The 27,565-nt window shown below is 49.9% G+C and overlaps 1 pseudogene across 1 annotated transcript in view; it reads right to left on the bottom strand.

The window, feature by feature from the left end:
* Nucleotides 1-3,581: 3,581 nt before the first annotated feature.
* Nucleotides 3,582-27,565, bottom strand: part of LOC310836034 (inositol polyphosphate 5-phosphatase OCRL-like) — a 72,475-nt pseudogene continuing 48,491 nt past the window's right edge. The window contains exons 5-13 of the transcript XR_014568644.1: nt 16,658-16,768; nt 15,934-16,098; nt 14,868-15,103; nt 14,450-14,473; nt 6,158-6,277; nt 5,560-5,644; nt 4,731-4,858; nt 3,805-3,916; nt 3,582-3,721 (exon numbers count right to left, since the gene is read on the bottom strand). The product of XR_014568644.1 is annotated as an inositol polyphosphate 5-phosphatase OCRL-like (transcript). The remainder of the gene's footprint in view (nt 3,722-3,804; nt 3,917-4,730; nt 4,859-5,559; nt 5,645-6,157; nt 6,278-14,449; nt 14,474-14,867; nt 15,104-15,933; nt 16,099-16,657; nt 16,769-27,565) is intronic.

Below are 27,565 nucleotides of genomic sequence, written 5' to 3'. Positions count from 1 at the left end.
CGCACACCATTTGAACTTTGGCATGGGAAAGCTCCCAATCTTTTGCACATATGTGTGTTTGGAAGTCTGTGTTGCTTCCACGTGCCCAAAGAACACAGACACAAGCTTGACTCCAGGGCAAAAGCAGGTATCCTTGTGGGATATGCCTCTGGAGGCAAAGGATACAGAATTATGGACTTACAAACTGGTAAGACAAATGCATACCATGCGGTTTATTTTGATGAATATGGAAAAGTAGACACTAAGAACACTGTTGTGGATTCTTCAGATGAGTCAGAAAGGACTCAAGAGTTTGTATATTTCCCTTTTGAGACCCCACAAAGTAATAATCTGCCTTCGAGTGTTACAGCGCCCCCTACAGGCGACGCACCAGAAGACGCAGAGGACCAGACCCCTGGCAGCACCAGAGACAAAGAGGAGGACTCAGATGGGGACATGCCTGCGTTGGAGGAGGATGAGGAGGCTGATGTGGTCACAGAACCAGAGGTCAGGCGCTTGTCCAGAACCAACAAAGGTGTCCCACCATTACGGTTGTCCTACTTTGCAGGGTCGGCATTTCCAAAGGAACCTTCCACTTGGGAAGAGATACAGGAGATGCCAGCTGCAGAAGCCAGTCTCTGGAGGAAAGGCCACGCAGGAGGAGATGGATGCACTGCATCAGAACCAGACCTGGACACTCGGTAAGCTGCCTCCTGGTAAGAAGGCCATTGGCAGTAAATGGGTTTTCAAGGTTAAGAAGGGGTCAGAAGGAGAAGTGCAGCACTACAAAGCTAGACTTGTAGCACAGGGATTTTCACAGCGTTTTGGTGAAGACTATGATGAAGTTTTTGCACCAACCGTGAGGTACAGCAGCGTAAGAATGCTTTTAAGCATTGCAGCCTCCAAGAAAATAAGAGTGAAACACATAGACATTGCTACCGCTTTTCTACATGGGCAGATTTCTGAAGAAATTTACATGAAACAGCCCAAAGGTTTTGTAAAACCACATGAGGCACATTTAGTGTGCAAACTCCAGAAAGGACTTTATGGACTTAAACAGGCTGCTAGAGCCTGGAACCAGAAGTTGCATAAAATGCTGACGCAACTTGGGTACAAGCAAGGCAACGCTGACAAGTGCTTGTACAGTAAGTCAAATAATGGATAATTCTCATATATCCTAGCATTTGTTGATGACCTGATTATTGCCACAGCAAGTGAGAAAGACTATACACAGATAGTAAAACACCTTAGCAAAGAGGTGGAGGTCAAGGAGCTAGGAGATGTCCAGTACTACCTCGGGATCCAGGTGGAAAGAGAAGAGGACGGCTCATTTCTTCTCAGCCAAAGACAGAAGATCCACGAGCTAATTGAGCACATGCAGATGCAAGACGCACATCCAGTTACTACACCGATGGCCACTGACTTCCTGAAGAATCAGCAGGATTCGAAGCAGTTGCCAGACAACAATGACTACAGGTCGGCGATTGGTAAACTTTTGTATTTAGTTACCACATGTAGACCTGACTTAGCTAATGCTGTGGGGATTCTTAGCAGAAAAGTGAATTCTCCCACTGAGCATGATTGGGCAGGTGTAAAGAGGGTGGTGCGATATTTGAAGGGTACCATGAATTGTAAATTAAGGTTACCAGCCGTCAGAGACCCTAAGTTGGTTGGGTATACTGATGCGGATTGGGCTGGGGATAATGCTGATTATAAATCAACAAGTGGTCATGTTTTCATGTTTGGTGATGGACCTGTTTCATGGGGCAGTTATAAACAGAGCTGTGTAGCATTATCTTCCACAGAATCCGAATACGTTGCAGCAACAGAAGCCTGCAGAGAGATCACCTGGCTTGATCAACTCATAAAGGACTTTGTGTTGGTGAGAAAAGGGCCTGTCAGCTTGCTAGAGGACAATCAAAGTTGCCTGAAGCTGACGCAGAGTGAGAAGTTCCTGGCCAGAACAAAACACATTGGGGTTAAATACCACTACATACGCCAGATGATCCAGGATGGACTTGTGGAACTATCCTACTGCAGCACCCAAGAGATGACTGCTGACATCCTGATGAAACCCCTACCAAGAGAGAGTTTCCAGAATCTACGTGTCAAGCTGGGACTCTGGGTGGTTGAATAAAGTTGTTTATGTTTTGTGTATGCTGTATTGCCTGAGAAGGGGTATGTGGGATGTAAACACAGGAGCAGTCAATGACAACATTCCTAGAGTGTACATGTTAGAACATGGGGAGGGATGTCTGTCTAGCAAGTAGGTAAACTTCCTGGGGACGGACTTCCTCCACATGTGACCAGAGGTGGGTGTGGCCTCACCTGTGCAGGTAAATGATAAAAGCACAGGGCAGGCAGCCATATCTCTCTCTCTCATCTTCATCTTCTGAAGGAGCAACATGCCCTCTTGGCTCTCAGCCAAGAGAGGACAGTACTATCTTCCTATAAGATAGATTCTAAATGTATTTTACCTTTTTAAGCTGTGTGCCTTCTGGGATCATATTGTGAACAGAACGTGAGTAAACTCTTTTATACTTTTATAAAGACTGTGTCGTGTCTTGTATTTTAAGAGGGAACAAAGGGGAAATTACCAGAGTAATTATTATAGAGGTTCTAGCGAACCTGTGCACACGTTACCGTTGCAAACTTAAAGGGGAATGTCTATAAACTCTGCTGATATTTTGGGAACTTGTTAGCACAAGTTGGATAAGGATATAATTAGTCAATATATCCTCTCCTGCACCCCTGAACATTCCCACAGTGACTAGATACTTGTAATGTATGCCAGGCAATCTGGCACAAGTGGGTAGGGTTGTCATCCGCCTAGAATTGCCGAGATTTGGCTGTTGGAAACAGAGAAAAAGGTCCTGCAATCCCAGGACAGGCTAGGAATCCTTATGCCTTGTACCCACCAAGAGTATCACATGCTCAGCTGCAGCAGAAGGGGAGAGAGAGTGGACTACTGCACAGGGACTGAGAGCAGCAGTGGTAGTAGGATGGGCAGGGGAATGACTGTCCTCTAACAGGGTCCCTCCCAAAGCACCCTTATCCTGCTAATGCCCTGGAACCATGAGGAAAACCAAGTGTTCAACCGAGTCAGGAGTCAAGAGGAAAAGGTGGAAAGGGCGAAGCACAAGGAAGGGAGCTGGCACATGGCAAGATGGCACAAGGGGAAGGGCAGTGTCAGGGAATTGGAGGCTGCAGGGGAAACCATGAGGGAGGGAGACAAATATAGAGAGCCCAAGCCGGCATTCAGCAGCGTCTCTTCCTCGTCAGAGGGGGAAACTGGCAGGGGGGAGCCTAAAGCAGGACCCAGCCATTCACAGGGCAAAATGAAAAGGAAGCGTCATTTCCGGGAATGGGCTTGTTGGCAGCGTCACAGACGAAAGTCAGATGACTCATCTGGATAGCTGAGTATGAATGTATGTGTTTGATCTCTCGTAAACGGCTTTGAAGTAGAACAATAAATCTTGTGAAGAGATGGCGCGAAGCCCAGAATGTTGCTTTACTAGCTTATCAGCACCCTCACCCCTCACAGGCAGGCACCAGAGAACAGAGGCTGGGCCTTGCCTCTTCCCTCCCAACTTCATCTCCAGTCACGCTTGGCACCTTTCGTAGTCATCCACCCCCAGCAGGAAGCCCAGGAGGAAGCCGATGGCACGCTGACGCTCCTGTGGGCTCTGCTTCGACAGAACGTTGGGCAGAGGCCGTAGCAGGAGGCTGGCGAAGAGGGTGGCTGCAGGGAAGCGAAAACATTTGCATGAGAGGAGGCGGGAGCAGGAGGAAGGCCAGCTCCCAGCCAGGACAGGCAGGCCTTACCTAGCATGTTGCCACTGACGTTGTTGCTCTCAGAGTATTTCAGCAGCTCCCGCAGGAAAGCCACCACGAAGCGGAACACGTTCTGGTGCGACCGCGGCAACTGGCAGATCACCTGCAAGACAGGGAGGGGCAGTTTGGAGTTTCAATGCAGAGCTTTGCTAGAGGAGGGGCATGGATCACTAGCACAGTGTACTTTTTATGTTTGCAGGTTTAGACCTGGCATTAAAAAAATAATTTTTAAAATGGTAACCGGACTAGAACTCTGCTGGGAACTTTGGGGAATAATACAACTGTAGAGTTGGAAGGGACCACGAGGGTTAACTAATCGAACCCCCTGCAATGCCTAAGGTGGGGCTCGACCTCAGGACACTGAGATGAAGAGTCTTATGCTCTACCAACTGAGATATCTTGGGGGAAGGGCCATTGCTCTGCTTTTCATGCAGAAAGTCTCAGGTTCCACCCCCAGCATCTCCAAGTAGGGTAGGGAACATCCCTTGTCTGAAATCCTTGAGAGCCACTGCTTGTCAATTTCGACAATACTGAGCTAGATGGCCCAGGGGTCTGATTCAGTATATGGCCGCTTCCTGTGTTGGAAATTGAAGCGAGGTTCACTGAAACAGGTGGGCTATTGTTACAACTCCTTGTCAGAAAGCAAAAAGACAACATGTGCGCACCCCACCCCCCTCCACAACCGAGAGGGATGGTTATCAAAGGAGACATCAGCAACCTCTGCAGTTAACAAGGCTTCCCAGACCAGACTAGCCCTCCTGCCAGTGTGCCGATTTACTGGCTTTCAGGGATGTTTTAGTGGATTTCCTGTTACTCGCGGCAACATTTGGACTAGATGCCTTTGGAAATCCCTTCTGATTCTATGCTTCTGTACACACCACAGACCAGCCAGGAAGAGATGGGGCTCTGGGGCCGACCTGGCGACAGAGGTGGCTGTCATGGGAGCACTCAAGGCAGAGCTGATACAGTTCATAGCAAATGACTGGTTCTGGCACTGCCTCCAGGAAGATGAGCAGAGCTTCGGCCACCAAGTGGTCACTGCCAGCTATTGACAGCCTGGCAAGGGAAGTGTTCTGTCCTGTTACCTGCAGCCTGCCTCCTTCCCAGGCTGGTCCAAAGCAAGAAGCTTGGTCCTTATACATCTGGGCCCACCTTGCAAGTTCCCCCTTTTGGCGCAAGGTGGACCTTGAACCCACAGCCCTGAGATTAAGAGTGTCACGCTCTACCAACTGAGCCACCCCACTGTAATTATCCCACACCTCCCCTCTTGACAAAGCCGCCTGCAAAGCTGATCTGCCGAGGAAATGTCCTTCTGCAGGCATGGTTTCAATCCAAACAACAAATACTGGTGGTCAACTCCAAAAGTGCGGTCAACAAACCCTGCTTGCCAAAGAACAATTGAATGCACCCTTGAAGCTCCTTTGCAGCCATGTCTTTACCTGTCTCCACACCTGATACCACGTATGATGCTAGATGTGGGGGCTGCGGGCCTGTCAAGATTCCCCACCTCTGCTCTATCTAGCCAGGCTGATGTTTTCAAATGGGGGTTAAAGCTGTTAAGTTGTTTGGATGCATGACTGGACTTTACTGTGGGCATTTCATTTTGATGTGTCCCAGAGCCTTAAGGATGGGGTGGCCTAGGAACCTAAGCCACCAGGGATATAAAAGTGAGGTCCACTCCAGCCAAGAGCTAAACAAAACCACCAAACAGCCCTGCTCCCCAACAATGTCCCCCAAAGAGGATACGGATCGTCTCAGGAATGCTGGTGTCCAGGCACTCAGTTATCTCCTGCAGCTCGTCCTGCGTGCCCGGGGTCTGGAAGAGGTCCTCCTGAAGCAGAGTATCACCCATGCGTTAGGAAGGGATGAGGTACATCCTGGATAGCACGAAGAACAATCCAGCCCTGGGGTGCATAATGTGAGGTCGAGGAATGCCAGAATGGAGAGAAGCCCATCACCAAGAGGCTGAGAATTGTATCCCACCTCCTGCTTTCCACAGTAGCATTCCTACTACCCCTCTCATGATTTTGGGCAATGGGAGAGTGAAATCATTCCCCGCTTCTTCTAGTGGCGAGTCTCAGAGAGCCACTTTGCTAGGAAGAGACAGACAATGGTTGTGAACACTTGGGTTTTTCTGAGCTGTTCTAAGGAATACCGTATGCTGGATGTCCCACCCACTGCCGCTCCTCCAAGGTGCCACTATACTCACAGCAGGAGTTTGTAAGAGCGAGTTGGTAGCTAAGATATAAATAAATTGTGACGTTTGGAACCTGCACACCCCAAAACTGGTACTGGATTCCGGCCAACACCCATCCTTTAAATGGTACAGTCCCCCTCAGCTCACCTGGTGGCAGGCATTCTTGAAGAGGTGGTCCACCAAAAGCCATATCTCCTTGGGTATGTGCAAAGGCCGCTCAGTGGAGTCATCACCATCCTGGGGTACGATATCCAGAAACTGCTTCTCCTGGAGGTCCAATGACAAGCGGGACTGGCATGAGAGCCTGACAGAATGTGTGCCTGTATGCATTCTTTCCTTGCTCCAGCTGGGTGGACAAGTCTTGCCTTCTGAGGCCACAACTAGGGCTGGGCGATATCTGGCTTTCAACACTGTGATATATCACTAGCTAAACATTGCAATACACCAATATATCACAATGTCTAAAATAAGATGGAGCTATGTAGAGGCATTGGCTGGCTTCACGGTTTTCCCCGCATTGTGATTTTTGCTGGCGCCTGCTCTCTTGTGATTTGCTGCCCCCTGCAGGAGGGCAGGGGAAAGCTGAACCGGCAGAGTGCACAGGAGCTGCAGGAATCTAGAGAAGCATTGTCTGGCTTCACAGTTTCCCCCCACTTTGTTTTTTTTTTGCATAGTACACACACACATCATGATTCGCAATATATTGCCAGGTCAAAAATTATGCAACCAGTATCACTATATAGACTTCAAGCTGATTTGAAAATATATATAAATTAACATATCACCTGGCCCTAGCTACAACAAGCATCTCAAGTGGGGAAACAAAAAACAAATTGCTTGCACCCCAAATCCAAGCTCCCCCTCCCCCTATTAATATGCAGCTAGTAATCCTCCCACTCCGGATGTGCAGTTCACCCAAAAGCTTACTAAATATGCAGCTGTGGACATGAGGGTTGGCTAACATTTTATTTTAATTGTTGGAACCTGCCCTGGGACCTTAGGGTGAAGGGCAGGAAATAAGTAACAAAAACAGCAACAGAACATGGATGGGCCTTCATAGGTTGATGGGCTGCAGCCCCAGCCAGCATGATGAGATGATGGGGTCACATGTTCACCACCCCTTGTCTAGAACACGTTGCAGAGGCAGTGGTAGAAACTGAACAACAGCTGGAGCCCCAGCCCACTACTTTGTCTGGGCAATGCAGCACACAGCAGCTGGTGAACAATGCCTCCTGCTTCCTTCCCATCTTCCTCTCCAGAAATGTTCAGGGTGGTTAGTTCTATCTCAAGCTACCACATTCAAGAGAAAGAGAAAGAGAGGAGGGGGGGAGCAAGAGAGCTTTAGGAGCACAGCAATGGCAAGCAGCCCATCACTAAAAGGAGTTGGCAAGGATGGAGAATTTGATTCCAACTCCACTTCCTCTCATCCCCAGGGAAGCTGTTGATTAGGACCCAATTCATCCCCACCCCCCGCCGCCAATACTCCCCGCCCCTGTCTTGAGAGAGAGTGTGTGTGTATTGGTGTGGGGAATGACACATACTGTATCAGAGTCTTAGTGCAAGAGTAGCTGATGCATGCTAAAGAACACAGAAGCATTGCTAGGTTAGATCAGCATTTTGTTCCCACAATGGCCAACCACATGCCCTTGGGAGTCCATAGGGACACAGGTGACAATAACACTGTCCATCATTGTCAGGGAACTGCCATCGCAGCTAGCAGAGGAGGCGAGACTCAGCAGCGATGCTGGAGAGGGGCCAAGCGGGGAAAGAGGCGAATCCCCGGCTGGGGAAGATAATCAGCGCTACACCAGGGCTAGAGGGGGGCCGATGGGGGAAACGGAGAGTAGGCTCCAGGACTCTTCGCAAGAGACCAGCGAGGAGAGCACAAGTCCTCTGCTGCCTACGCCCACCCTGCACAGAAGACTTTCACGCAGGGAAAGTAGGCGGCGACTTGGTGTCAAAGAGCTTCTTTGCTGGAAGAGGTTCAAGAAACGCCCACTGACGGATTCTGCCAGCGACTGAACAGCCACGGAGTGGAGGGCTGTCCAGAGGGAAACGGCTCAACCAGGCAAACTAGCCTGCAGAAGCGGTAACGTATGCACAAGCAACCCTTAAAGCCATTACAGCAATCCGTCAGTCCCTGAAGTTGCTTGTGCGCAGCGGCAGGCAGGGGAGCATAATGAGTCAGACTGGAGAAGCCGGCGGCGCGGAGCGAGCAGCTGGAGTGCAGAATCTGGTGGAGAGGAACCGAGATTTAGAACAGCATGTGGCTCTGCTGACGGCGAGGCTTGATGAACGGAGGGCTCAGGATGCCAAGGTCAGACCCACCCCCATCGCAAGGAAGGTACCGGGGCTAGTGCACAAGTTTGGGGGGAAGCCCCAGGACTACAACGCGTTCCGGATGGAAATAGAGTACGCTTTGGAACTGCAGCATGATAATTTTGCGGATGACGGGGAAAGGGTGGCTTATATTGTCGGGCATCTGGAGGATGGAGCGCGGGAATGGATCAGGCCCCTAATGGCAACGCAAAATGCCGCCCTGAAAGACGTCAGGACATTTTTTCAGGCAATGAATGCAATGTTTTCAAGCGAAGTGGAGCAAACTGTGGTTCGACGGCAATTGATGGGGTGCAAGCAGGGGAACCAATCTGTTAGAGAGTACTGGTCGCGCTTTGCGATGTTGATCCACCGGCTTGGGTGGGATCTGGACGCTGAACCCATTCAGATGTTGTTTGAGGAGGGGTTGTCCCCAACGGTCAAGGATGAGCTTTCCCGTGCGCTCCGCCCGCAGTCGATGGAGCAGCTGACCAAGGCTGTGCTTGCGATTGGAGCAAGACAGGAAGCCCGGGCTCAGGAGAAGGGCGGAGGTTGCGGGGAGCATTACCATGACTACCGCATTCCTGAAATACCAAGGCAGCCTTCCCAGCCGGCAGAGCCAATGGAAATAGATGGCGCGCGCACGCGAGGTTTCAAACACCACGGAAGGGCGCAAGAGGGAGGGAAAGATTGGAAAGCCCACAAGAAGTGTTTCCTCTGCCAACGGCCAGGACATTTTGCCAGGGTCTGCCCTCAAATAAAGGCCTGGCAAGGGATGGTGGGAGCTGCTGGCTGTGAGGGGGAGGGGAAAACGGAGCAGGCCCAGGGAAACGGCCAAGCTTGGCTGCCAATCAGCGGGGGCAGCAGCCAAGCCAACAACCAATAGAAGTGCCCCAACCAGACCCTCCCAGGACAGCCATAGCCCTAGAAGTGGTGCTAGAACTCCCAAATGGGTACCCAGTGAAGGTGAAGGGGCTGCTGGATTCAGGCAGTTCCTGCAATTTCTTCAGCAAGAGCTTCGCTATGGAACACCAACTCCACCTGCTACCTCTGGATTTCCCCTTGCAGGTGACAACCATAGACGGCAGGGAACTTCTGGGAGGGGAGGTGACGCACCAGACCCCACCAATGAGAATGAGGGTGTCCAGGCACACAGAGACCATTGCCTTTCACGTAGCCACACTGTCAGGACCCCCAATAATACTGGGAATGAGCTGGTTGGGACTGCATGATCCAGTAGTGGTATGGCACCAGCGGTCAGTCACCTTTGGGTCAGCTTACTGCTTGGAACACTGCATGGGGGGGGGGAACCCCAAGGATGACAGTGGCCAGGGTGGCTGGAATGGCTGTGGAGCCAAAGGGGAAGGTGCCACCCCAATATGCTGACCTGCAGGAGGTCTTCAGCGAGAAGGAGGTGGATAGACTACCCCCCCATAGGCCCTTTGACTGCCAAATCAACCTACTCCCAGGGGCTCAGTTGCCAGTGGGTAAACTGTATGCCATGTCGGACAGGGAGATGCAGGAGTTGAGGGAATTTATTGACAAGAACATGAAAAGAGGTTTCATAAGAGAATCAATGGCGGTGGGGGCCAGTCCGGTGTTCTTTGTGGACAAAAAAGACAGAAATCAGCCCAGATTAGTCGTAGATTTCAGGGCCTTGAACCTGGTATCGGAACCCGTGACCTTCCCAATGCCCAGGATTGACAATATTTTAACAAGGGTGAGGCAGGGGAATTTTTTTACCAAGCTGGACCTCAGGGGAGCATACAATTTGATCAGGATGAGGGAGGGGGACGAATGGAAAACCACCATGTTCACCCCACTGGGGGCCTTTGAGTACTTAGTTATGCCCTTCGGATTACAGTCGGGCTCCGCCTGTTTTCAAGCTTTCATGCACCACGTGTTGGGTTCCCTGCTGTACAAGAACTGCGTAGCCTTCTTGGACGACGACTTAATCTATTCTGACAATGAGAAGCAACATGTCAATGACGTCAGGGAAGTGCTAAAGAGACTGCAGAAGCACCAGTTGTGGGTCAAGCTGGAAAAATGCCAATTTCACACAAGGGAGGTCGAGTTTCTGGGGTACAAGTTGTCAGACAAGGGCCTAGCTATGATCCCCAGCAAGGTGCAGGCGGTACTGGAATGGAAGGCCCCAAAGACCCGGAAGGACGTGCAGAGGTTCCTAGGTTTCAGCAACGTCTACAGGAAGTTTATCAAGAATTTCACCTATTTAACTGCACCCATCACAGACTGTCTCAGTAGCAAAAAGAAGTTCGCCTGGACGGAAGGGGCCCAGCAATCCTTTGAAAGCCTGAAAAAAGTGTTCGCATTGGAAGAACAGCTCCTGCACGTGGATCTGGAGAAACCCATGAGGCTAGAGACCGACGCGTCAGACCGGGCCATAGGAGCCGTGCTTTTGCAGCCAGGAACCCAGCAAGACTGGAGGCCGTGCGCCTTTTTCTTGAGGAAGCTGAACAAGTCGGAGCAGAACTACATGGTGTATGACCGCGAACTGCTAGCTATCTATGCAGCATTTCGCCGATGGAGACATTTGTTAATAGGGGCGCGGCACAAGATCCAGGTTTGCACGGATCACAAGAACTTGGAGTACTGGAGGACTGAGCGAGTACTCAACCAGAGACAGATTCGATGGGCACAAGAGTTCTCCAAGTTTTCCTTCGAGATCCGGTATGTGCCGGGAGAGGAGAATGTGAGAGCCGGTGCTCTCTCCCGGAAGCCGGAGTACATGGAAGGAGAGGGACCGCCAGGAGCCCGACACATGTTCCCCGAGGACAGATGGGTGGGGGGGGGGAGTGTTGGTTGGGAAACGGGAACTAGCCGGTCTCACCAGGGATGACGAGTTCGCCCAAACTAAAATCAGGGAACTACGGGAAGGAAGGGAAAACCATGGAGAGTTTGAGGAAAAGGAAGGGGTACTGTACTATAAGGGAGCACTGTATGTACCGGGGGAGACCTTGAGGGGAAGGGTACTCAAACAACTCCACGACTATCCAACAGCGGGGCACTTTGGTCAGCACAAGACCATGCTGCTCATCACCAGGCAGTTCTGGTGGCTAAGGGTAAGGGAAGATGTACGGGAGTACGTACGGGGGTGCGACCGCTGCCAGAGGGCAAAGGGGGAGAGGGCGGCCCCTGCTGGGTTACTGGAACCCTTACCCACGCCGGGAAGACCCTGGGAGGTGGTGTCCATAGATTTTATGACAGATTTGCTCAAATCAAGGGGGAAGACGGCAGTTGTGGTAGTAGTCGATCTACTGACAAAAATGTGCCATTTCATAGCTTGCTCACATGCGGTGACAGCAGAGGAGACGGTCAGATTGTTTGTGGATCACATCTTCAGGTTGCATGGGGCTCCCTCGAGGGTCATCTCAGTTCGTGGGAAACAATTTACTTCAAGGTTCTGGAGGAAGCTCATGAGCTTGCTGCAGGTCGAGGTGAGCTTCTCGACGGTGAGACACCTGGAAACCAACAGGCAAGTGGAACGAGCGAACAGTATACTCCAGCAATACCTACGCTGCTACGTCAGCGAGAGACAGAACGATTGGGTAGAGAAACTAGCACTGGCTGAATTTGCGTACAATAACGCTGAACACGTGTCCACGGGAATGAGCCCGTTCATGGCTAATTATGGGTGTCACCCCAGGGCCTTCCCGGGAAGGGGGTAGGAAGGGTGGAACGTACCTGCAGCAGAGCAGTTTGTGGAAGAAATGGAGGCCTTGCACCAACAACTCCAGATGAATTTGGAGAGGGCCAAGGAAATCTACAAGAGGCAGGCAGACAAGCACCGTCGGGAAGGGGAGACCATACGGGTGGGAGGCCGGGTGTGGTTGTCAACCCAAGGGTTACCCTTTAAGGGAGGGTGCAAGAAATTGCAGCCGAGGTGGCTGGGACCTTTTGAGGTGACTCAGCAGGTGAACCCCGTGGCATTCAGACTCAAGCTGCCTGACAGCATGAAGTTACACCCGGTGTTCCATAGGTCCCTACTCTCTCCGTACAGGGAGGGACGGGAATTCCCCAGACGGGAGGGAGAAGTCACCACACACCCGCAGGTAGAGGAGAGGGAACACCACAACCAAGCCACGGAAATACTCAATTCCAGGTGGCGAGGGCGCAAGGTAGAGTACTTGGTAGCGTGGGAGGAAGAGCCCCGGTCAGAAGACACGTGGGTTCCCGCGGAAGCAATCCATGACGGGTATCTAGTGGAAGAATTCCACAGTCGGTTCCCACACAAACCACAACCACCAGCGAGGTTCTGGGAGGAGCACTTTGGCACCGCCGACGTCGAGGAGGACTTTGAGGGTTTTCCTGCCTCCGAAGAGGAGGGAGGAGAAGCGTCGGGGGGGGGGGAGGATTCAGACTGGGAGGCCCACCCTGCGGGGAGAGATCAGAGCGGGTGGGAAGCGGGGTTTGAATCCTCTGAGGATGGCAACAGCTCCTTCTGGGGATTCCCTGCATCGTCGGCCGAGGACAGGGACGAAGTTGGATCCAAAGGTCGGGTCGGGGGTGGAGGTGGTTCTGGGGTGGGGGGAGAGATTTATTTGGAAAATAAATCCTGCGTCCAGTCAGGCTTCCCTGCGTGGCTCTGCTGGGGAGCTGACCTGGCAGGAGAGCAGAGTAGCAGCGGTCCTGCGTCCGTGTGAGATAAGGGATAAATCAAGTCCAGAGACAGCTCGGTTCTTATCTCTAGTAGCGTTTATTTACAAAGCAGTAAACCCATCAGAAACTTCCGACATTTCTCTGTGCTCCAAAAGCACACACACGCAGCCTCCAAGCTATGCTGCGTGTCAGCCAGAAGCGAAAGCAAGTCTGAACAGTGACACAGACTGTGACACACTTCTCTGCGTCAAGCTCCTCCCACATACAGGACACCACGGAGTTTTAACCCTGTCAGTTCCAAACTCCACATGTCAGGGAACTGCCATCGCAGCTAGCAGAGGAGGCGAGACTCAGCAGCGATGCTGGAGAGGGGCCAAGCGGGGAGAGAGGCGAATCCCTGGCTGGGGAAGATAATCAGCGCTACACCAGGGATAGAGGGGGGCCGATGGGGGAAGCGGAGAGTAGGCTCCAGGACTCTTCGCAAGAGACCAGCGAGGAGAGCACAAGTCCCCCGCTGCCTATTCCCACCCTGCGCAGAAGACTTTCACGCAGGGAAAGTAGGCGGCGACTTGGCGTCAAAGAGCTTCTTTGCTGGAAGAGGTTCAAGAAACGCCCACTGACGGATTCTGCCAGCGACTGAACAGCCACGGAGTGGAGGGCTGTCCAGAGGGAAACGGCTCAACCAGGCAAACTAGCCCGCAGAGGCGGTAACGTACGCACAAGCAACCCTTAAAGCCATTACAATCATGTTCCCCAGAAACTAGTAATCAAAAGCATGTGGTTTATGATAATAGTGGCAATAAATAGCCACTGATAAACCTATCCTCCATGATTCTAAATGTATACAGCTGTCCAAATTGACAGTCACCACTGTCTCCTTGACGAATCCCTAGCCGGAATTAAGATTGCCGGAAGAAATATCAACAACCTCAGATATGCAGATGACACAACCTTGATGGCAGAAAGTGAGGAGGAATTAAAGAACCTTTTATTGAGGGTGAAAGAGGAGAGCACAAAATATGGTCTGAAACTCAATATCAAAAAAACGAAGATCATGGCCACTGGTCCCATGACAAGTGCCTTCCAGTACAGGCAACTCCATTTACGTGCGTTCGAGGCACATGCACACTGCCGCAAAGCTGGAAGTGGCACTTGAAGGGGCAAAAATGTCCCCCCAAAGAGCACAAACGCAGCAAAGTGGCATGGAAACAGCATCTAGACTCCCTCCCAGGAGCTTTTGCACCGACCTTTGAGGCCTGTGGAGAGTTGGAGCAAGGAGTTTTGCAGGGAGTCTGGCAAGTGCTGCTGGTTTTCAAAAGGCCTTTCAAAAGGGTTTCCGGAAGTTTAGAGGGTGTTTGCAGGCTTTTCCAATGCTGTCCCCAATATATGCAATTTCATTTAAATGCACAGTACCTCGGAACGCAACCCCCGTGTAAACGGGGCGTTGCCTGTACCTGATTTGAGCCCACTACAAGAACATCTAGAGGATAGCAAACCAACTCTTACCTTTTCTAGGAAGCTGTCTTCTCCCTGAGATCAGAGGAGGAAGGCAAGAGCAAAAGAAAAGTGGGGAAAAGACAACAAAGTGTGTTAATGGCACAGGCCCTGAGAAGAGAAAGAAACAGCCTGTTGGCTGAACAGTATCTGGGCAGATGGCAGGGAAATGCACACGGTTTAGTGGCCCTGCGAAAGGGCAGGTGGGAGGACCAGAACCTGGGATGACTCAGTCAAGGCAAACAAAGGGCATGAACATCACACAGGAAGCGAATGCACAGCTACAGGAGCTGAAGCTGAATGCAGTGAAGGACCCCCAGGCCACACATTTCTGAGTGGAAGAGCAGCTGTTTTTCAAGCAGGCAAGCAGAGTGGGAAGGGTAGACATTCAGCAAATGAACCTGCCAGGTAAATGAACCCCTTTCCCTACCAGGTCAATAAGTCTGGTGACGGGAACTTCGCAAATCAGCTGCCTCATCCAGCACAAGGCTTCCAAGGAGGTCCCGAAGCAGCTTGGTAGGTAGCTCTCACTGATGGTGAGGAAATAGTCCTTGCCAGGGTCAAGGTGAAGGACAAAGATATCTTCAATCTTATCTTCTCTTGAATTGAGAAGCGTCACAGAGTCCTTGCTGACGTACACATCCAGGGAAATGTCCGCCGTCTCATCTAAAACGGGAGGAGGTCAGGTAGATACACTCTTTGGCATAGTCAAGTTTGTTTGTTTGTAAATTAAAAGTTAAGATAGTGAATAATTTAACAGAAGGACACAATATGAGCCTGCTGGATCAGGCCAATGGCCCATCTAGTACAGCGTCCTGTTCTCACAGGTGTATGTAGGAAACCTTAACTTCAAGAATTAGGAAAAGAAGCGACTCAGTTCCCACCCCCACCCCACTTTCCTCTCTATTCCTCCAAAGCAGCAGCTGCACAGAAGATGGTGACAGGATACTGGGGGGGGGGGGGGGTAAGAGAAAGTGATCCTAACAAAAGAATATAAAAAGGGAAAGCATTTATTTGTCTCCTAAAGGATTTTTGCACCCCCAATGTAACTTTCTTTTTTAGTCTACATTTCACTGAGTTTTTAAAAGTTTGGCTAGTTCTATATGTTCCCCAATATATTTTTGTTCCTCCACAACGTAAAAATATGCATTTTTAAAAATAATAATAATAATTTTTTGACGGACTGCTCTCACTGGTTCCCTGCGATGCCAAAAGGTTTTTTGGGACTCTTCAGCATTTTGGGGCTTCAATTCATTTGTGTGTGTGTTTGTTTAAAGCTGGTCACACACACTTTTACACTTTGGGCTCACCTGCTTTGATGTGTGGCCCTTGGAGGCTTGAGCATGGGGCAATGCAGCCCACAAATGTTAAGCCTCCCCTGCTCTACCAAACTCCCAAGGTTTGAGGGAGGAGGGTTGGGAAGAGGAGGAGAAAAGGAAGGCCTTCCCTAGATGACCCTTGGGGTCCCTTTCCAACTCTACAATTCTATGACTCACTGGGCTCCAAGTATCCCTCGCAGGGCTCAGTGCGAAGCCATGCTTCCAATACTGGCTGTCACTGAGCTTGGGGATAAAGGAGAAATGGAGAGTGACCTGCCCGTTGTTTGTGATCTGGAACTTCTCCTTCTGCAGCTGCCGGAACTTCACATTCTCAAACGAAAACTGCCGAGCAAAAGGGGGGGGGGAGGAAAGAGAGTGCTTGCCTTCAGCAGATGGCAAGGAAACGTGTTCCAGGGGGAAGTTTGTCCTTGGCCCCGGGCTCTCATTTAGGGGACTGCACATGCAACAGGTCTAAACGCCACCACACAGTGGCCACGTTTGTTCTTGAGTGTCCATGTGGGGCTCTCCAGATATTGCTGCACTTGCAACTTCCCATTGCCACTGGCCATGTTGGCTGGGGATGATGGGAGTTGTAGTCCAACATCTGGGGGGCACCACACTAGCTACCCCTGGAGTATTTGCCTGTGAGGAAGAGGCTGCAGCTCAGTGGAAGGGCATCTGCTTTGCATGCAAGGGTCCCAGGTTCTATCCCCAGCATCTCCAGGTAGGGCTGGGAGAGATCCCCCGGAAATCCTGGGGAACCACTCGGAGACAGTATAAACAAGACTGAGCTAGATGGGCCAAGGGCCTGACATGATATAAAGCAGGCTTCTCCCCCCCCCCCGGTCTTTTTGCAGCAAACCCTCTTTAAGGGGCTGGAGAGGATCCTATTCATCTTTACCTCCCTCCTGCTGAGCTCCAGTGAGGGAAGGATTTCGTTCTCCATTCTGTCCATCAACTGAACAATATCCTCAAACACTTTCCGGTACCGTCGGTTTTCCACAACCTTCATCTATGGGGGGGGGGGGACAGAGCACATTTGTTGGGGCTATGGACTAAAAAGGGGGGGCATGTGTTAAGAGCAGAAATGCCTGATGCACCCCTCCCCGTTCCCAGCCCTGAAAGAGGCAAGTACTGGAGGGGCCACTAGGGGCGCAATAGAAGATGGCTGACAATAACATCTCTCCGACCCACACGAGGTAATTTGGAGGCTGTGATGGGAGTAAATAGCCTCCCTACCCCCCCCCCCCCCGGATTGTGGGGTGGGACTGCCCTTGCCTGCTGTGCCCTATACCACCCCCGAATTTGTGGGGATGGGGGCACTGGGCACAATGCCCTCCTGTGGGATTTTGGCGCTCCTGGACGCCGTCTCTGATCCGCGCCACTAGCTGCAAGAACTTCAAAAGAAACAATTTGGATGAAGCGAATGCACATATTTCAAGGAAGAAGGGGGAGTAAAGACTGCTAACAGAAGAGATCTCTGATAAAACAAGAAGAGTCGAAGGAGCAAGTATAAATCATGAGAAGATACGCCAAGACTCGGTATGGCAAAGGGACTGATGGGGGAGGGGGAAAAAACCTTCCTTTCTTTCTTTTATGTGATTAAACAAGAACCCCCCTCCAAGTCAGAAATGTCGTTTTAAGGACTTAAGCTGTGGATTTAAGGCTGTGTGGAGATAAACTTTCGAACCAAAGCATGTTTTGAGAAGAGCGTGGAATGTATAAGGGCTTTGGAATGACGCAGTTAAAAGTGCCGTCGCCATATTGGGAAGTTCTGTCGGAGGACTTAAGTCTGGGAGGAGAAATAGAGAAATAGAGCTGTTTTTATATTGTGGGTGAAACTCCTCAGAGGGACTTAAGAACGACAGTTCTGTAATTAAAGATGGGAAAAGTGATGTTATCTATGAAGGCGATGATATATGGAAACCATCTCGATTTGAGGATTGGAAGAATGGAAAAATTCACACAGGATTATTATTGGTGTTTATCGGCTTAAGGAGACTATCAGAAGAGATCATAAAGAAAAAAAGAGAAAATATATGAACAAGAGGTGATGTGGAAACAGCAAGATAAGATTGGATAGAATTATGAACTTTGTTTGGACTGATTTGGACATTAACACAGTAGCAAGAAGATGATCAGAATCCCCCTTTGGATCTTGAAATATGGGTCCCCTCAACAAAATTTAAAATTCGGCTTTGCAATTCGGAATTTATGTGATGTGATGTGATTTGATTTGATTGGCCGGTTAATAAAAATTATTTTTTTAAAAAAAGGAAGAAAGAGGCAAATACTGTAACTCTGGGAGCTTCCCCAGGGATGGCAGCGGTTGCGTGGCAAGTCCCCTCCCCCCAAGTGAAATGAAGACACTGGACACATTATTTAAGGTTAATGGGTGTAAAAGGCCACAACTTTATTGATTACAGGAATTGGAAGGTATTGGCCTTAGGCATTGGCTCCTATCGACTACCCGGCATGGGGACCGGGAAGGGTTATCTACCAGCCATGGGAGTCCTGTTGAAGTACACCAACTAGGATCCCACGGGGGCGTGCCGGAGGCTCTCACCTCCCTAGGTTTCGGACAGGGCAACACCCTCCGGAGTCCTCTACCAGACTACCCTTTTCCTTGGGGGAAGGTGATGGCGCTTCCTTCCCCCTTTATTTGCATAACAATTACCCCTGTCAATGCCTAACCGCCAATCGAGCAAAGCTCGCCGCCAATACCTTCAAACCTGTAACCAACTCCTAATCCCAGCCATGATGTCCCCCAACCAAATGTCGTTTCCAGCATCTGACAGATGCATGCCATCAACTCTGTAGAGGGCCTCGTTGCAGTAATTGATGGTGGGGTGGCTAATGACACACCCACCCAGAGCCACCACTCTACGCGCCACAGCCCGCTCCAACACTTTTCTTGCTCTATTGATTGCAACCGGGCTCAAGCTATCCCTCCATGTCCTCCTCTCAAGCAACGAGGACCACAAGATAGTAATGTTTGGATAAACCGCCATCAGATCAGCAAAGTCATCGAAAATGTTCCATCTCAAGTCTATAGCTTTGCGGTATGCTAGGTCATTCTCCCCCCACTGGATAACCAAGGCATCAGGTGGGCCCTCAGAAGCGGCTCTCGCCATCACGGCTGGCTTGAATTCGTTCCAGCGCATCCCTCTTCGCGTAATCCAAGCCACCTCAACATTTGAAGGTAAGTTCAAGTTTTGCCCCAAACCGGTGCTCATGGCTCGATTCTTAGCCCAATGCACAATGCTGTGGCCCACCAACCAGATGCGCACCCTCATGTATTCTGGAAGGAAAATGAACAGAAAAACCCAGGTCAGGAACCAGGCAGCTAGTCATAGATGCTTTCTAACATACGCTTTATACGCATTAGATTTCCACCGCCCCAAGTCCTTTATCCTCTCAGTTGAGAGCCCGAGGTGTACCGCAGTGGTAGCGGCTCCAATCTGAAAGGAGTGAGCTGCAAATTCTGCTGCAAGCAGCCCGCATGCTGCCAATGCCATTCGCATCACGCAAGTAAACTGGTGCCAGGCCAAGAGCGATCCATCCGCGTGAATCAAAAAAGGGCCGGGTCTGTTGGGTCTTAAATAGAGGAAACGCTTAGTATCCCTAACCGGGCAAGGTCCACTCCCTTGTGCCGCTGGTAAGCGAAGGAGGGCCCCCTTATCCTGCTGGTCCATCTTAGAGCTCCGTACTTGCACCATCAGGTCAGTACTGGACAGGGTCAGGTCACTTAGGAGGATGCCCCTATGGCTGTGGGCCGCCCCCCTTCACATACAACCTCCCCTATACGGAGGGCACCAAAGAAGGCCATGGAATAAGCAGCTGAGAATAGGCGAGCTTCATATTTTGACCAGCATATTGTTCTTAATTTCTTATGGATCTGGGTCAGAATGTCGAAAGTTATGGGCCTCCTCTTGTCAGTGCTAGGGGGCTAGAGCCTGCACCAACCCTCTAAGGCCTTAGGCACTACAAATTCAGCGCACGGATCTGTGGCAAACAAGGCTTTACAAAAGTATGAAATCCCTGCGGACTGGATGTTAAGAGTCTTTGGTGCCCTGCCCAGCTCCTTCAGGTGGGCTGTTGTGGAGGACCTCCCTCATTGAAGGAACTGAATCCTGCCTCGCATTGGGTATACTGTTGCGAAACTTTAGGAAGTCGGCCCACGCTTTCTTATCAGATCTCATTGTGGAAGGGGCAACTGCACCCAATAATCCCTTCATCACTTCTCGCTCCCGAGGCTCCAGAGATGCTCCGGGAAAGGCAGCGGTGACTGTTGTGCATCCGGCGCTAATGAGCGAAAACGCTCCATCTGAAAACGAGACAGAGCATCCGCGATGTCATTATTAACGGCAGGCACGAATTTGGCTGAAATATATATATTCTGCTCAAGGCACAAGAGGACAAAGGACCGTAACAGGTTTCCCACTCTGGTGTAATGCGCAGACTGTCTAGAAAGAACCGCTACTACTGACTGATTGTCTGTATTGAAACAAACCCTATGATTGCGAAACTGTCCCGCCCATAAATGTACTGCCACTACAATAGGAAAAAAATCTAAAAATGTAAGGTCTCGAGTAATGGGCTTGCCCTGCCAGTCTGCAGGCCACCTTTGAGCACACCACTGTCCCCTGAAATAAACACCAAATCCCAGAGAACCCGCCGTGTCTGATTACACTTGCAAGTCAGCCTTGAGAGCCATAGTATCTTGCCATAAGGATATGCCATTATACCTGTCGAGGAATTGAAGCCAGACTCCCAGATCGGACTTAACTTCTTTGGAGAGGCGTACCCTATGCTGGGGCGCCCTAAGGCCCGCTGACAATCTGGCCAGGCGGCCACAAAAGGGCCGGCCTGGTGCCACCACCCTACAAGCAAAATTTAAGTGACCTAACAGAGATTTGTCTAAGGGTAACCTTCTTTAGGGGCAGGAGCTGCTGTATCAATGCCTAAAGGGCGACCAGTTTTTCCAGGGGGAGCCTAGAAGTTTGGGCCACGGTGTCTAACTCAATGCCCAAATAGACCAGAGATGTGGCTGGGCCCTCCATTTTGTCAGCTGCCAGTGGTACTCTGAGCAGTGGCGTAGCGTGGGTTGTCAGCACCCGGGGCAAAGCAAGTAATTTGCACCCCCTAACCCCTCCACACTGCACCGCACGCCTGGCACCGCCCCCCTCCACAGTGGGCGGCGACCCAGCGGCTCGGATCGGATTCGCACAGCCAGCACTACAGTGAGAGAGTGAGTGAACCAGGTAGGGGCAGAGAGCTGCGAGTGCAAGCGCCCCCCCAGATGTTGTGCCCGGTGCGGCCGGGGCCCCCTGCACCCCCATGCTACGCCACTGACTCCGAGGTCCCCCGCTAGAGTTGTGAATGCCTCCAAGAGGGCAGAACTGTTACGAAAAAGGACCAATGCAACAGCGAGCTGCAGCTGGCTGGAAAGCCAAACAGGATGTTGATGTTTGGGACAAAGGGACAGTCTATTCACTGTACTGAGCGCCGGATGTTAGCTCAGAGTGTCATCTGACCTGTACTGGAAGTACAGGGGTGGAGTCTCTCTCTCTGCTGTTGGTGTTTGGTGAGTGCAGACGTGTTTCTCTGTACTGCTGCAAAGACAGAAATAAAGGCATGTAAATACATTTCTGTCTGTCTCTTTCCCCTCCCTGGGGAAGGCAGGGAGGAGGGAAGAGTGGTGTGTTCTTCTCACGTTTGAGGAGGATTGCCGATAGAGACCTTGCCTGTATCCTGCCGGGAGTCGCAGACGGGGAGGTCAACAAGGAAATCGAGCCGGGTGCCTGGAGAGTGGCACATTCCTCTGACACGGCACGAGATTCCCTGACATGCTACGCCACTGACTCTGAGGTCCCCCCGCTAGAGTTGTGAATGCCTCCAAGAGGGGAGAACCTCGCTGTCTATTATCTGCGACCAGAATAAAGTCGTCCAGGTAATGCGACACGCCCAGAGACCCTGTCCTGAAGTACAGGGCCCAATCGAGAAACGTACTAAAGGACTCTAATGCTGAGCATGCGACGGAGCAGCCCATAGGCATTGCTTTGTCAATGAAATACGCCCCCTCAAATCGAAACCCCAACCAACGGAAATCTGATGGATGCACCGGCAGGAGGCAGAATGCAAACTCAATGTCACATTTTGCTAGAAGTGCTCCTCGCCCAAATCTGCGAATCATTTTAACTGCCTGGTCAAAAGAGGCGTATTTCACCATACACAGTTCCTGAGGTATCGCATCATTGACAGAGCCTCCCCTTGGGTAAGAGAGGTTGTGGATCATGCGAAACTCCCCCGGAGCCTTTTTCGGTACAATGCCCAGCGGGGATAAGTGAAGACCCTCGGGGGGGGGGGGCTCAGAAAAGGGACCTGCAACCCTACCTGCCGTGATTTCCTTCTGTATCTTTTCCCTAACTATCCCAGGCCTTTCCCATACAGACTTCTGATTTTGGGGATCCCCAGTGTTGGGAGGAAATACCACGGGGATTCTGAACCCCATGGAGAATCCTTCCCAAAGGTATATTGCGGCTTTTCTATTGGGGTATTGGTCTAGGAGGGCTTTGAGGGGCTGGAGGCGGATGGGGGAGAAGGTGAGACCAAGATACAAGTTACTGGCGGTTACTGGATCCTTGGTGAGAGGATCAGGGGCACCTCTAGCATTGTTGTTGAAGTACCCCCTGCCCCCCGAAAGGGCTGTTGCTTATTCTTAAAGCATGCAGAGGTGGGGTGGTTTTCCAGGCACCGTTCACATTCGTGAAGATACTTACAGGAAGGTCACGAACACACACCCCTGTTGTACTCCCAGCACTGGCGGCACTGTTTTTTTTTTTTTTTTTAAAGATATTTATTGAAATTTCAAAAGTTATACAAAAAAAGTAATAAAAACAAAACACAAACACAAAAAATAACAAATATAAAAAACAATATACAAAACTAAAAACTATTTAAAAACAAGTAAAGTTTCATTCCCTTTTTTTCTTATAACTTACTTCCTCGACCTCCTCATACCTCCCCTTTTTGTATTCCAATTTCTAATTATTAATTCAACAAATCCTCTCCCTTAATTTTCATTTAATTTTGTGCGAGACTGGCTTCATTATTATCAAATAATGGAGGTTTACAAGATGGACAGGAAAATTGGCTTCCAGGTGGAAAAATCAAAATTGGAAACACAATTGTTAGAACCCAATACTAAAAATTTGTCAAAAATGTATAACTTGCAGTTGAAATGGAATACGCAGGATGAAACAGTGAAATCAGCTATGATTAAGTGGGCACAAGACATTGGTCATAATATTTTGTTTGCTGACTGGGAAAAGTTGTGGACCACCGGTGTGAAATTTACGGCATGTAATGCCCTGAGAGAAAATATTATGAAAATGATTTACAGGTGGTACATGACCCCAGTCAAGCTTGCAAAAATTTACCACTTGCCTGATAATAAATGTTGGAAATGTAAAGAGACTGAAGGTACATTTTTTCACCTTTGGCGGACATGCCCAAAGATTAAGGCTTTCTGGGAAATGATATATAATGAATTGAAAAAGGTATTTAAATGTACCTTCCTGAAGAAACCAGAGGCCTTTCTCTTGGGTATTGTCGGCCAAACGGTGCTAAAGAAGGATAGAACATTCTTTATGTATGCTACAACAGCAGCAAGAATACTCACCGCAAAGTATTGGAAGACACAAGATCTACCCACCCGGGAAGAATGGCAGATGAAGGTGATGGACTATATGGGACTGGCAGAAATGACTGGCAGAATCCGAGACCAGGGGAGAGAGACAGCGGAAGAAGATTGGAAGAAATTTAAGGACTATCTCAAGAAATATTGCAAAGTTAATGAATGTTAGAACGACGTTGATTTAGAAACTGTGTGGTTTCCAGCCGGATTGGATAAGTAGTAAGAAAAGAAGGGTTAAAAACTAAATGAAATTAAGGGAAAGGATTTGCTGAATTAATAAAATAGAAATTGGAATACAGAGAGGGGAGGTATGGGGAAGTCGGGAAAGTAAGGTTTAAGAAAATAAGGTAATGAAATTATACTTGTTTTTTCTTTTGTTTGCGTTTGATTGTATTGTTGTTATGTTTTGTTTTTAATATAATTTTTAAAACCTTAATAAATATCTAACAAAAAAAAAATTCATTTAATTTTCAACCTTTCTTTTCTTTTTACTTAATCATTACAGCTGAAAACGACTTAATTTCTAAACCAACCTCATTCTAACATTTATTAATTTTGCAATATTTCCCAAGATAGTCCTTAAATTTCTTCCAATCTTCTTCCGCCGTCTCTCTTCCCTGGTCTCGGATTCTGCCAGTCATTTCTGCCAGTCGCATATAGTCTATCACCTTCATCTGCCATTCTTCCAAGGTGGGTAGGTATTGTGTCTTCCAATACTTTGCGATGAGTATTCTTGCTGCTGTTGTAGCATACATAAAAAATGTTCTATCCTTCTTTGGCACCAATTGGCCGACCATGCCCAGGAGAAAGGCCTCTGGTTTCTTCAGGAAGGTATATTTAAATACCTTTTTCATTTCATTATATATCATTTCCCAGAAAGCCTTAATCCTTGGGCACGTCCACCAAAGGTGAAAGAATGTACCTTCATTTTCTTTACATTTCCAACATTTATTATCAGGCAAGTGGTAAATTTTTGCGAGCGTGACTGGGGTCATGTACCACCTATAAATCATTTTCATAATATTCTCTCTTAGGGCATTACATGCCATAAATTTCATACCGGTGGTCCACAACTGTTCCCAGTGAGCAAACATAATATTATGACCAATATCTTGTGCCCACTTAATCATAGCTGATTTAACCGTTTCATCCTGCGTATTCCATTTCAACAGCAAGTTATACATCTTTGACAAATTCTTAATTTTGGGTTCTAACAATTCTGTTTCCAATTTTGATTTTTCCACCTGGAAGCCAATTTTCCTGTCCAACTTGTAAGCCTCCATTATTTGGTAATAATGAAGCCAGTCTCACACTTTATCTTTTAATTTCTCAAAACTGCAATTTCAGTTTGTCTCCTTCTTGTTACAGAATTTCCCAATATTTCGGCCATTTGGACTCCATATTGAGTCTTTTCACAGCCTTTGCCTCCATTGGCGATGTCAGGGAATTGCCATCAGAGCAAGAAACGGAGGTGGGGCTCCCGGGCGATGCCGGAGAGGGGACGAGCAGGGGGGAAGGATTTCAACGTAACACCCATAGAGCAGAGAGGGAGATGGAGGAATTGGTGACAGGGCTCCAAGACCCTTCCCCCGAATCTAGTGGAGAGAGCGCTGGGATGCCCCTGCCTTCCCCTTATTTGCGCAGACGCGTTCCGCGCAGAGAACATAGGCGGAGACTCGGGGTCAAACAGCTTCTATGCTGGAAGAGATTCAAGAGACGCCCACTCTCGGATTCTGCAAGTGACTAACAGGTCACGGAGGGCGAGCTCCGACCCTAAGCATGGTTGGGCAAGCAAAATAACTGAACTGAAGTAAGGTTATGCACAAGTAACCCCTCACATCCATTACAGCAATCCGAGAGTCACTGCTGTTACTTGTGCGCAAGCAGTGGAAACATGAGCCAGACTGGAGGCGCCGGGGCAGCGGAGCCTGCTGCGGGGGCGCAGGACCTACTCAAGAGGAACCAGGAGCTGGAACGGCATGTAGCACTGCTGATGGTGCGGCTGGACGAGAGGCGCACCCAAGACGCGCAGGTTAGACCCACCCCAGTGGCAAGGAAGGTGCCAGGACTAGTACACAAATTTGGGGGGGAGCCCCAGAAATATAATGGATTCCGAACAGAAATAGAGTACGCCTTGCAGCTGTAGCAGGATGACTTTGCTGACGAGGCAGCGCAAGTGGCGTATATCGTGGGGCACCTTGAGGGCAGCGCGCGGGAATGGGTTAGACCCCTAATGACCGCGCAGAACCCCGCCATGAAGGACGTTCTGAAGTTTCTTCAGGCAATGGACGCAATGTATTCTAGCCATTTGGGGGAGAGCGTGAACCAGAGGGAGCTGCTGAGATGCAAGCAAGGGGAACTTTCAGTGAGAGACTACTGGTCCCGCTTTGCGATGCTAATACACCGGCTCGAATGGGATCTAGATAGCCCTCCCATACGGATGCTGTTTGAGGAGGGGTTGTCCCCAGCCGTTAAAGATGAGCTCTCCCGCGCGCCCCGCCCGGAGACCATGGATCAGCTGACAAAAGCAGCGCTGGCGATAGGAAGCGCGCGCTTTGGAAAGGTGGGAAGGGAGGGGAGAGCGCCACTCTGACTACCGAATTCCAGAGATGCCTAAGCTGCCTGCCGATGACGTAGTGCCAATGGAAATCGATGGAGCACGGGCGCGCGAGGTTTCTGGCGCCAACCAAGGAGGCAAAAGGGAGGGAAAGGCTGGGAAAAGCACCAAGAAGTGTTTCCTCTGCCAACGGCCAGGACACTTTGCCAGGGTCTGTCCTCAAAGAAAGGCTTGGCAAGGGATGGTGGGAGCTGCTGGAAGCGAGGAGGAGGGCGCAGAGGAAAAGGTGCAGGGAAACGCCAGCGCTTGACTGCCCACAGGGGGGCGCCTCAGCCAAGCGAACAGATAACAGAAGTGCCCCAACCGGACCCACCCAAGGTTTCTATAGCGATAGAGGTGGTGCTAGAACTCCCAAATGGACACCCAGTCAAGGTGAAAGCAATGCTGGACTCAGGCAGCTCCTGTAATTTTTTTAGTAAGGAGTTTGCATTGGAGCACCAGATCCACCTGCTGCCACTTGATTTCCCACTCCAAGTGACCACGATAGATGGCAGGGAGCTGCTGGGAGGGGAAGTGACACATCAAACCCCACCTATGAGAATGAGTGCATCCAGGCACACAGAGACCATTGCCTTTCACGTTGCCACACTGGCGGGACCCCCGATAATACTGGGCATGGGACTTCCGGAGGCGGCGTGAACGACAATGGCTGCCCTCTTCTAACTGCGAAGGGGGAGCTCCGCAGAAACGGGTCGTCCGCTACGGCGAAGCGGAGACCCACGTCGGAAAACCACAGGCAGCGACAGCCTGTGGCCGTGGGACTCGGCGGGCACCAGAAGCGCCCCCCGAAATGCAGAAGAGACCCCGTAAGGGGTCTCGGAACGTGGAAGGGCTGGCGCGGTGCTGTGAGTCGATCGCTCTTTCTGTGGAGTGAAGCCGCGTAGCTGCTGTAGGTGAGCGCTGACCTCTTTTCCTGGGAACATCCGATTGGAAAACAACAACCCGTGAGTAAGAAAAGAAGGAAAGATTTGGAGGCTAAATTACTGCTAATTCGGCTAAAAGCGGGAGACGCAACCAGGAAGTCCGTCTCTTGTCTCTGTTTAAGATTCAAAGCAAAGGACTTTGATGTTTGGAGCCTTTGAAGAGGCGCTAAAAGGCAATCAATCTTTACATCTATTGAAGCTGCGTTTAAGACTTAACTCCTTAACTCTTTAAGTGATTCACTTCTTAATACGAACTGTGCTTTACCTTTTCTGTGGGATTTACAAATTTACAGAGAAACCCAGGCAGTCGGACTGCCTATTTAACAGAACTGTCAGATTGCAAATTTTGACACTTTGTTTCTTTGTGCTGCTACAAGCTGAGTGCTATTGGAACTGCTACATTGAATCATTTTTTCTGGCACTTGCTGAGACATTGTTATACCTCTGAGATCAACTCTGCTAAATACAGGGGAACTGAAGGTTCTTTGGAAACTAAAGGCTGTATGGACATTATTTTTGAAGTATTGGAACTTGGAAAAGTTTGGAGGTCTAAATAATTGACTTTAATAA

This window comes from Podarcis gaigeae (assembly GCF_964106915.1).
Source record: "Podarcis gaigeae genome assembly, chromosome: W".
NCBI lineage: Eukaryota > Metazoa > Chordata > Lepidosauria > Squamata > Lacertidae > Podarcis > Podarcis gaigeae.
The sequence above is the reverse complement of the archived record's forward strand: the minus strand, read 5'-3'. Positions and strand labels throughout refer to the sequence as shown.